Source organism: Eurytemora carolleeae, unplaced genomic scaffold (genome assembly GCF_000591075.1).
Source record: "Eurytemora carolleeae unplaced genomic scaffold, Eaff_2.0 scaffold487, whole genome shotgun sequence".
Lineage (NCBI taxonomy): Eukaryota > Metazoa > Arthropoda > Copepoda > Calanoida > Temoridae > Eurytemora > Eurytemora carolleeae.
Genome location: NW_019396430.1, coordinates 326,807 through 338,494, shown reverse-complemented (window position 1 = coordinate 338,494; position 11,688 = coordinate 326,807). Strand labels below are relative to the sequence as shown.

Here is an 11,688-nt window from a genome sequence, read left to right as displayed (position 1 = left end):
AGAATCAAGAAAAAGAAGAGGAAAAGAGAGGAATGGAAATAAGGGCCGGGGGCGGGGAGAGAGAAGTAGATATAAACGGTCCAACTACCATGAGAGAGAAGAAAAGGGGCAAGGTAGAAGAGGATGGAAATGTAAGGGGAAGGGTAAAGTTGAGTTAGGAGGGTAAATGTTTGAAGCTAATTCAGAATATAAACAGGGCTAATTTTTCAAATTACAACTTTCCCCCTTGCAACTATTTGAGCTGCTCTTCTACGAGGAATCTGTTTATTTTATTTCTCGGCCAACCCGACGATAGTAATATTTTATGATTGATATTTATGACAAATTATGCATGGAGAAAAAAATATTAACGTTTTTTCAGTTCTTGAAATTATGGATGATTATATTATTCTTTTAATCCCCTATACTTTACAGGGCGATTTAGCTCAGTTAGTCGTGATTCATGTCTCATCTTTTGTGGATAACTCTGAAACTTCGTTTTCATGCAACATGAGACTTAAATCAGCTGTTTTCTAGACAATATATATTTTGCAATGCAAACCGGATATTTTGCGATACTTGCAAATCAGCTGATATAACTCCTGCAATTTTAATTTTAAAAATATTCACATAGTTGTTACGACACACTAAAACAATGATAGTTAGGATTTTCGTTAAAAAGATTTTTTTTCGGCTTTAGTTGGGGGAAAATAGTTTAAACATTTCAAAATCTAATTAAAATGTAGAAACACTATCTTATCTATGAAATTTAATATTTATTGAGAAATGAAGGTAGTCCGGGGGGGGGGGCACAAAAACAGAAAAATGAATTTCAAATACAGGGTCTTAAAAAGTATCGTTAAGAAAATTTGTTTAAAATGGATATAGGATAATATTATAAATGTATTTGAAAATGAAATATTTTTTTTTCTGACTGACTATATGTTTCCTTCTGACTCGTAAAATATTCACTATTTTCACTCTTGTTATTTTTTTTCATAAATACATCAAATTTCCAAGAAGAAACAACATGTTACGTAAATTTTTTATAAGTTTTAGGAGGGGGAATTTTTATTTTACATTCTATGTTTTCTCCCCAAAAGGAGGGGGCAGAGATACTACATTGGGGAAACTTCCTTAACGCATTAAATATTTATGTAAAAGCGACATTTATTGCCTTAAGGGGCAGGGGGCTTTAAGCAAATTTGGAAGTAATGATCTTCCTGTTTCGACATTCCGTTCACTACACACACAACATTTCTGCGAGTTTACGTACTTAAAAAAGATATATCCAATATAGAGCTAGTAAATATCGGGCGAGACATGGATTAAAATCAAATAATTAAGAAATAACCAAATTACTCTTACAATATTTTTATATAAGATCAAAGGTGAAAGATACTTTTATCCAGATACCGGAAACAATCTTTTTAAAGAAAAAAATCCTGATAATTCGTACTCAGAGAGAGATTTAAGGGGTACCTTTGTGAATGTACCTGTCCTAGCTGCAGCATTCGGCCCCCTAGCCTGTCCTAGTCGCAGCGCTCGGCCCCTAGCCTGTCCTAGCCGCAGCGCTCGGCCCCCTAGCCTGTCCTAGCCGCAGCACTCGACCCATAAATTGTCTTTATTCTTTGTGTAGGAAGGATGATGGGGGGCTGCAGTGGGGTCCAAAAATCTTTCCCTAACCCTAATTAATAATAAAAAATAAATGTACAAAATTGATGGGAGAGAGGGTGGGGGTCAAAAATCGAATACTAGGACGGACCCAAAAATAGGATCACTTATAATCACATTCTCTATAAAAGGGAACCCGTTAGAATCATGATTGGCAAGGTAAAAAGTAAATTTTGAATTACTTTTTTTGAATTTTAATTCTAGCTCAAAACAGAGTTGCATGTAATTGAGTTAATGTTGTATAAAAGTTAGGTTCAAGTTTTCTAAAGTTGAAGAATTCTAAAAAACGAGTGTTTCAGATTACAAAATACAACACAATGTCAGTTTTCAGCTCAAAGACAATTTATGTTTCAAACTTTTAAAAAGAATATAACTGCAAAGTCACAGAGCGTCTAAAGTTTTCCCATTTATGATTTGTAAATTTGCATGCAAAAAAAACTTTTTTGTATAAATTAACAGCTGCAGAATATATCAATTGTATTTCACAGTTTACCAGAAGACACATGTGTCCTACTGTGACTGTGAATACTGTCGGAGACAAACTAATAAGGGTTCCGCAGCCGCTTCCGAAGTTCCGAATCCGTTCCGTGAAATCAAGAACGAAAGGAGTCGGAGTGAGAAAAATCCTCGAAAAGTGAGATATGCCGCGGCTGCTCCGCAGAACACGGTTTACTCAAACCCTCACCCCGCGGACTACACTTCTATTCTAAATGCTATTTTTTAAATTACACTTTTAAGGAAAAGAAATTTGCAAAGAGGATTATAAATGCCGGAAATTTCTTGTTTTTCTAGATTTTTCTGGTTTTGTTTAGAATTTATCAATTGTAAGATAGAAGTAGAATTTGTATCCTTTACTCTACTTTCAAGTGACCCCCCCCCAAACGGTTTTTTTATTTTGTAAATCATTTTTTTGTATTCATATCTCAACAGGGGGTAGAAACTGTTGCTAACTTGGAGGGGGTAATTACAGAATCAAAACATGGTTAACATTTTTAAGCAAAGGGTGGGGGGTTGTCAATATAAATTATTTAATTGAAATAATTTGATTCTGAGATAGTTCAAGTCCAACAAAAGCTTTGAAAATGATGCATCAATTTTTGCGATCGGGTCTACTTTAAAGTGTCACAATTTCTTGGCTCTTACCTAACCAAATGTCTTATTATTTTTTGTAAGCAGTAAAAATATACGTCATCACTGTTGTTTGATCCATCAGGTATCGTCTGATCCTTTCAGGGTTCGTCAGGCATATGTTATTCAGAACCAATAAAAGATGCATCGAGTGGACACTAACATCAATCTATCTATCTATTTGTCCAAGGTTATAATGCAAGGAAAGTAAATTGTAGTTGCGTAACCATAATTAGATTTCTGCATAATTTTTACTTTATTTTTCGTTGTCGTTATTTAATGATAAAAAACTAATTCTGAAAACGTATCGACCCCCAAAGTAGGAGTTTTGAACGTCGAATTTGCGCTCAAACTCAGGATTTACAGATCTTTAAAAACTTTAATATGTCTCAAATGAATCCAATAGAAGTTACTGCATACTCAGTTTAACTACCTAACAAAGCCGGTCACTCCCTTTAATGTCGACCCAGTTTCAGGTTTTGAAATGTACATTTTTGGGGCTACAAAAGTAAAAGAGAGTTATAGAGGTAAAATTAGAGGAAATATTTTTTGTTATTGTTAGGAATCTGAATATATAGGATTTTTGATAAAAAAATTTTTTTATGCATAGGCCAAAGCGCAGCACTCCTGTATGCCGAGTCCATTAGCACTTGATCCAGTCAGGGTTCAGTCATGTGTATGTTGTCTAATCTGAACCAATAGAATTTCCATGGCGGTAACATCTATCTTTCTATCTATCTCATTATCCAATTAGAGATAAATCCTTATATCGGCGCTATAATAGTATATGGAAATATTTACTTCTACTGAAACTATAAGTGCCATGGCTGTAAAAGCCCGGGTCTGTGTTTAAAAAAGAATCTGAAATAGCCCATAGCTTTTTTTTGTGACGAATGGTCTTAAAACAACATTTTTGAAAAGTCCTTGAAAAATTGACGTAGAAAAATATTTGTCAACAAGAATATTTAAATTAGTCCGACCCCTTCATTTGCAGTTTTGTCAACCCTTCCCAGCACCCAAAATATTAAAGCAAGCGGTCTAATTTCTTTTCCCGGCCCATGAGCTGCACCTTGCAAAGTTGAGCTATGAACAATGAACATACATCTCAACCATGTACCTTCAATCTTAAGCCTTTTCTAGGACTTAGGAGGGTCGTGCGACACCCCTTCCACTCCCAAACTATAAATAACTTCAGACCCCAAAGCCTTTTAGGGTTTAAAGTCGTGGCCCTGTTTTAAGAACTGGTGCAACAGTCTGTATCTATGCGGTGCAATACATCTTTGCACAGCAATTGGAAAATTTTGAAATCAAAACAATTCATATGGAAAAATATTCCACAGGAAATTCAAGAATGTTATTCACGTTTTCATGAATCTTCTCCTAAAAATAAAACACTTGAAGTCCACAAAATAATGCCTTAAGAGTTTTCTTTGTACTAAAAAAAGTTTATAAAAGTGCAAAATAGGATTCCTTGCTAAGAGCCATGCATTTCATCACAAAAATAGAAAAGGTAAAATAAGAAGAAAAAAATATTTTTTTTTAGTTTGACGCACGAATTTTTAAATAAAGAAAACCCCGAAAACCTCGGAGCAACATTTTAGAGTTTTTTATCTGAACTATAAACAGTTTTTTATACTCAAGTTACCATTGAATCAATACTAAAAATCAAACATAAAATTATGACGCTTAGAATCAAAACCCTGGTAAATAATTTGAATTTTTAATGCTTTACATCGGTGATGGATTATTTTTAAAATCCTGTAAAAAAAAAACCCTAAACCTTAAACATTAAACTGAAATATTTGGCGCGATTGCAAAGCAATGGAAACAAAGGAAATGAGTTTTTGACACAACTCAATGTCGTAAACCTTTAATATTTCAAAACATGAATTCTGTTAGATCTAATATTCTAAGTTTTAAATATCAAAGGTTCACACCATCAGGTTGGAATTATATAGGGATTAAAACGCTTAAGTTTGTGACAAAGGTTCAGTTCTTGTAAAAAATGAAATTTCTCGACTTCTACTTCAGTTCAATCTTTATAAATTAACAAAAGTTAAGATACATCCTTTAATATAAATAGAAACAATTAATCATACGTTCTGTCAATAACACCAATTTCGGATTAAAATGACAAAAAGACAAATAAACAAGAAGAGAACAAAAGAAAATTAATGTTCTTAAACCCAGTAAACCAGTAACCCAGTAGCCCTGTTACCCTGTAATACAGTAACCCAGTAACCCTGTAACCCTGTAACCCTGTAACCCTATATTCCTGTAATCCTGTAACCCAGTAACCCTGTAACACAGTGACGTAACCCTACAACCCTACAACCCTACAACCCTGTAGCCCAGTAACCCTGTAACCCTGTGACCCTGCAACTCTACAACCCTGTGACCCTGTAACCATGTAACCATGTAACCCTGTAACCCTGTAGCCCTGTAACCCTGTAACCCTGTAACCCTGTAACCCTGTAACCCTGTAACCCTGTAACCCTGTAACCCTGTAACCCTGTAAACCTGTAACCCTGTAACCCTGTAACCCTGTAACCCTGAAATCCTGTAAGCTTATTCAATTTTGACAATTTTCTTCGTTGTTTCTGCACTAGAAATCTCGTATAAATTTTGAATCGCGTGATTTCCGTCTGTATCACGTGACAATGATACTGCACTGCCATTGGCTGAACTTCTGGTGACGTAATACGGACTATACGGAGTACGGACTATATGTAATTATATTATCAATTATATCTATTAAAAATGGAAAATAAAAATTAACAAATTATGATAGGAGCAAACCTGAGATTCTCAGGCTGCTTATACAACTATTTTATACAAAATTGCATATTTATGAATTTTCGTATAAATTTGACACAGTTTTGTATCAATTTCTCAAAACAGGAACATCAGATAGATGTCTTATATGTATCGTTTAACGCTTGAGATTCTCAGGTTTTGTCCTATAACCCCCTTTCATTTTTTCTTTACAGTCCCTTAAAAAATCGTTCAGTTTTCTTAAAATTACACCACCTTTATATCGAGCATAGGTTGTTTTTATAAAGTGTCTTTTTTATTTCGTTATAAAGATAATTAATATCCACCAAAAATATCTTTAAAAATCGTTATGTACTTCTTAAAAACTAAACTATGTAAAACTATTTCCAAATAATGAAGAATCCTACGCAGTCTTTTCTCAAAACCAAAAAACCGATGTCAGGAATTTTTCAATAAACTTTAAACCACAATAAGAACATTCCCGTGGTTTAGCCTTGTTCCCCAATCAAAACTTAAGGAAAATAGATCTAGGGGTTCAAGAGTCATCCAAACACATAGACAGACAGACAAACACATAGACAGACAGACAAAAACATAGCCAGACAGACAAACACATAGCCAGACAGACAAACAGATAATTTCTGGAAATTCCTTCTGAACTTGGTTTATTGGTTTGGAGAGATGACTGCGTTCTTTTTATAGGATTAGCCATTATTTTGAAAATATTTTCGCAAATGTATAGTTTTGCGGAGGTATTGGATGATTTTCTTTCTTTTTTTTTGGTGGATTTTTATCTCTAGTGGTAGGAGATTATATTAACGTAAGAAAGACGACTTTCGGTTTCAATTTTTATTTATATCAAGCTTATAAACAACATGATACACAAAAGCATGGAAACATTAAGAGACGCGGTCAATCGAAAAAGCTTCTCCTTAATTACTTGTAAACTTGCAATTCGGAAAAAGCTAGTTAACAATTAAAACTTTAACAAAAAAGTCGTTATCTTTCAACGAAAAAGAGACACCCTGTATAGGAAAATACTAAGATAATATTTTTTATGTCAGATCAAAAGCATTTCTCTGGAGTAAATCTCCGCGAGAATGTTAGAGAAAATACTACAACTACAACAACACTCAATTGTCAAGAACTGATAGCTATCTAGTACTAAAAAATGTACATTTGAACACCGATTTAAAAGTTGCAATCTCTTACGTAAAGATCTGTAAGAATTTTGCCATTTACATCTAAAAAAAAATAAAACCAAATGGCTCAGTAAAATTTCGCCATGTTTAAATTCGCTATGCTTACTATATTCGTCTTACCATAACCCACCTTACTATCCCTACCCACAGCTCGCCTTTTTAACAACTTCTGTTGCCGAATTTAAAGAATTTGAAATATGGTTGTTTCCTCTTAAAATCGAATCCATTGTTTGAAGATTTAAGCCGGCACTCAATTGAAACCAGGTTTTGGCGGATTTAAGACTCGGTGTTAAGCCAGGTTATTTTGAGCTGCGCTCAAATACATTAAATTCGAACACTAGTTGAACTACAAAAATAAAAAAATCAATGTGAGTTTTACCTTTAAAATGTTATCAAGACAGTTGATATCAATGCAAGTCGTTATCAAGACGAGTTTTTATCAAGACGAGATGTTATCAATTCGTGTTGTTATCAAGGCTGAATGTTATAAGCATGCAAGATCTCATGAAAAAATCTATGCAAAGATACAGGGCCTAAACGTTGCAACATTTTAAAGTCTACTCAGTTTGGAAATTTTTCAAAGCAGTCTGAATCCATGTGCACCAATGGTTACAAGGTTTCATATTAAATCAGATTTAATTATATCCTCATGTATATCTCAAATCAAAACTAATCTATTTGAATATTAATCGAATATGTAATTATGTATGTATGTATGTATACAGATGATTCTTGATAACTTCATCCAAGGATTATAAATTATTAGGTGTGATAATCGGAGAAACAAGCAATACCTTGTTTATTTTTAGAAATTTCTATGCATGGGGCATCTACCCTCATACCCCATACCCTCATACCATCATACCTACCCTCATATGGTATATGTGGGGGGGGGGGGCCCACATATACCATAAACCTTTTAGTTAAGTTTAAGGTATTTTTTGACAGAAGTTTTCTTGTCGTAGTAATTTTGAGTTAGAGTTCCAAAATCCAACAGAAAAATGATCATTTCCGTGAAAACCCTTAAAATGAGTATTTAATACACGAATTTGAGACCAAACAAATACATCTTTCAAAAATGGTTGTTAGAAATAGAATCTATTAATATATCTAGATTATCCTGAATCTGTTGTAATTTTGTGTAAAAAGCTATAAAGTACATGTTTTCCTCCGAAATAGTTCGCTTTAACAAAGACGACATTAAAATATATTGCGGGTTTACAGGATCCATTCAAGGATAAATATATAAACTGGAAAAGTAATTATAAATTGAAATCATTATAAATCAATGCTATAGTTACAATTGCTACAATGTTTGTAAACGAAAAGATAATCAGAATATTTTCATTTTTCCATTCTCAACACGAAACACAAGACAAATAAATGCATTTTCAAGAGTTGTATCGTGACAAAAACCCATCACCCCCCCCCCCAACCTGACCCCCTAAAATACCACACCGTGCCCCCCCTCGCTCATGTTTCACGCGGTGGTTATGAATCTCATAATACAACTCCTGCAAAAAAAACCTCTGAGCAGTGAGCACCCCCTCGGGAAATTCCCGGCTACGGGCCTATACATTGAGTTGTATACCCGTTGATTTATTGCATCTGAGTTTTGCTATACCTTAAGTTTTAGTCCCGTTGATTATGAACTCATGGCTCATTATCTATCTGGTCCATGACGTGAGATGAGTTTGAGAAATGTCAGGATTAGAACTTTCCTCTAATCAGCTCATATAGATTCTCATTAACTAGACTCTAATCAAATATATCTAGAGAAAGGGATTGTTCATGGGTTTCCATATGATGTAGGATGTTGTTAGCTATTCGACATATTGGTGACATTTGATTGAGAAATTTCGTTGCGACGAGGTCGTCGATCACGTCTTTGTCCGACCTAGCTGTGACTTTGGATCACAATGAAAACCAAATAATTATCATTTTTTCGCTGTAGGCTAACCACGCCATAGAATTCCAATTAAAATTAAAATTCCCTAGTTAGCCCAAGGTGCTTTCTGTTGAGGAAAAAGTATGAAGGTGGGGCTTTTCATGAAAGCCCCCCCCCACTTACCCCAGGATCAGTAACCTCCCCCCCCCTCTCCCCGACAACATCCTGCATACGCCCCTCTTACGTTACAGCTTTAGTATGAGATGGAATAAATAGTAATTTTAATTTTTACCTTTAAAAAATGATTTTAAGAATAGTTTCCTACCAAAGGCATAATATCGATTTGAAAAAAAATATTCTTCTGTTTTATTTGTTTAAATTATAAAGTTTAAATAAAAATTCAATTATTTTTAAATCAGCCATAACTTAAAAAAAATAATGGTTTAATTAAAAAATGTTGTGAAATCATTATTTAAACTGTTGAAACCTGTCACATTCACACAACTACGTTTACTCGTTATTCCAATTATATATTTAAAAATTCATGAAAATAAAACTGAAAACTATTATTTTAGAGGGACTACACACGATACTTCAAGTAACCCTCCTCTATTGTCCGATTCACAACGGTTCCCTTAAAAGCTTTGTCAAGTCTGAATTAGTTTTTGAAAACAGATTTTTTTCATGTGGTTTCTTTGCAAAAGTTTGATTATTCGATTATTTGATCAAGAATTCATGGATTTCAATATATAAGGTCTTCTTCATTAGGTTTAAAATTAAAGGGATTAGAACTTCAGAATTTGTGGCAAAGACTGGATTGCTTTCTGTAAAGGAAATGAGTTTTTGCCACAAACTCAAATTTGTCCATCCCTTTATTTTTGCAATCTAATGTCGTAGACCTTTGCTATTTCAAACTATAAATTCTGTTAGATCAAATAGTCTAAGTTTGAAATATCAAAGGTTTTCATCTTCAGGTTGAAGATGTTTGAGAAAATTTGAGTTTGCGGCAAAAACTCAGTTCCTTTCTGCATATATTCGTGTAAATTCATAATTTACACTTTACATGTTGCATGTTTCCTGGGGGTTGCCTCTAATTGTTTGATATGCTAACTATATACAAACTTTTTAACTTTATCTACAACAGGGAATACAAAATTGAATTCATTGAAATATTCTTTTTAATTTAGTTGTATAGAATATAGAATGCATTAGTCACTATCCCAGATGGAATAGAATAAGTTTTGCTTGTGAAAAGGAATTGAGTGTTTGCCACAAATTTCAAATTTCTCAAGTTTCTATTGATAAATAACTATAAATCCGTCATCAGCTTTGTCAGTTAAGGTTTCAAATTGTACTGTTATGAATCCCATATGCCGTTCCACTAATAAAGGGTCACTTGATCGAAATCAATCGTCCTTCTTAAACTTTCTCCGAATTTCAGATGTTTTTTCAAATTTATCAATCTCGAGCCTTACCCAAATTTTTCAAACTTTCTCAAAATTTCGATAAGAACTGTTTTAACTGCTTTGCTTCCTGTTGATATGTCAAGCTAAATAAATCAAGATTTTTAAAGAAAAACTAAACATATTCCTTTTATACAAATTAAATTTTCTTGCAACAGATTATTCTTTAGAAAATGTAATACTACAGGATTGCTTATTTTGATAAATATACAAAAAGAATGCATGACAATAATCACCTTTTCGAGAAAGATAATTTCATAATTGTATGATTTTAAGGGGAAGGGGGGAGAGATTATAATTGAAGGGAAAATTTCAAATTTTTTTCAGAAAATTAAAAATGTTACTGAACCACGAGTTCCCTCGACCAAAATTGGTCTGGGGAACCCTTGGTGAATTATGCAAACTTCAGCAATCCCTTAACTTCAGCGTAAAGTATTTTTTTGCTTGTCCTTTTGTTGTGTACTGTGTACGGTGTACGGTGTAACCTGTTAATGGGAAAACTGATGTGAAAATGGAAACTGGAAAAACTTCTCATGTTTTCTGGAAACTAGTTTTGGCTTGAAGTAAGTAGGGCCCTGAATCTTGATACCACTGCACGATTAGTTTAAGAACGTGACATTCCATGTACGCAGGAACATTTTAGCCTTTTTCCAGGTAAACAGATTAAAATATCCTTGATTTTCTTTCTAATTCACGGGCAGCCCTATTAAATTTGAATTTCCGAGCCGGGTCAACCTTTCCGGTCCCAGTTTGTACTGTATTGCCCGAACATTGGGTAATTAAAGTGCAGACACTCAATAGGACTAGCCGGTGCAACAAGGTTGACGCGGTCTGAATTTAGGTTGAATTTACTTTTACTACAGGGTCAGAGGTGCGTGAATTATGTTTAATTGACGTGGGATGGTAATCTAGGGATTTAATTGCGCAGAAACAAAAAAGCAATCTGTAGAATTAAACACTTTTAAAGATGTAAAAACTAAAATTCAAAATCAGAATTTTTTCATAGATTTTCGTATATTATCTGAAATATTTTGAAAACTATTTTCTTCTTCTTCTCTTTTTTTTCTCTGAAAAGAGGAACATTTTATTGGGAATTGATAATATTTTTCTCCAAATACCATTGTTAATTTGATCAAATTCGTTTTTTTCAGAATTTAGAATGAGAACTGTGATCCAAAGGCTACATGCAATCTCTTTACGAATGAAAATTTGTCAATTTCGTCTTTTAAACTAAAAAAGAAGTGTTCTAAACTGAACATGTCTAGGACTGCAGAAATAGGATTATTGGTCATATAAAATCAGGCGTTACGACCTTACAAAGTCGACCCAGGAAATTGATGCAACTTTTTGCTTGCCAAAATTTTACATCTGAAATATATATTGTCGAAAGCACTTTTGAAATATTTTTTTTTGGTTGTAAGAAAACTTTTCAAGTAAGGCCAACAAATTACGACCTTACTAGGCAAAAAGTAGTGCAAATTTCACGATATTGATAAAGAAAGATTTGAAAATTATTTTTAAAAACTCACTCATCCTTCATTCATCATTCGTAGATGAAATTGTACGAATGAAAAATATT

General features: G+C 33.5%; 1 protein-coding gene across 2 annotated transcripts in view; it reads right to left on the bottom strand.

Annotated features, from left to right (window-relative positions):
• LOC111703181 (irregular chiasm C-roughest protein) overlaps positions 1–11,688 on the bottom strand; it is a 50,550-nt gene that overhangs the window by 27,849 nt on the left and 11,013 nt on the right. The window contains exon 1 of one of the 2 annotated variants that reach the window (XM_023475056.1): positions 1,476–1,518. The exons of the other annotated variant lie outside the window; for it this stretch is intronic. The gene's annotated coding sequence lies outside the window, so the exon portion shown is untranslated. Of the gene's footprint in view, positions 1–1,475; positions 1,519–11,688 lie in introns of those variants that run through there. 2 annotated transcript variants of the gene reach the window in all.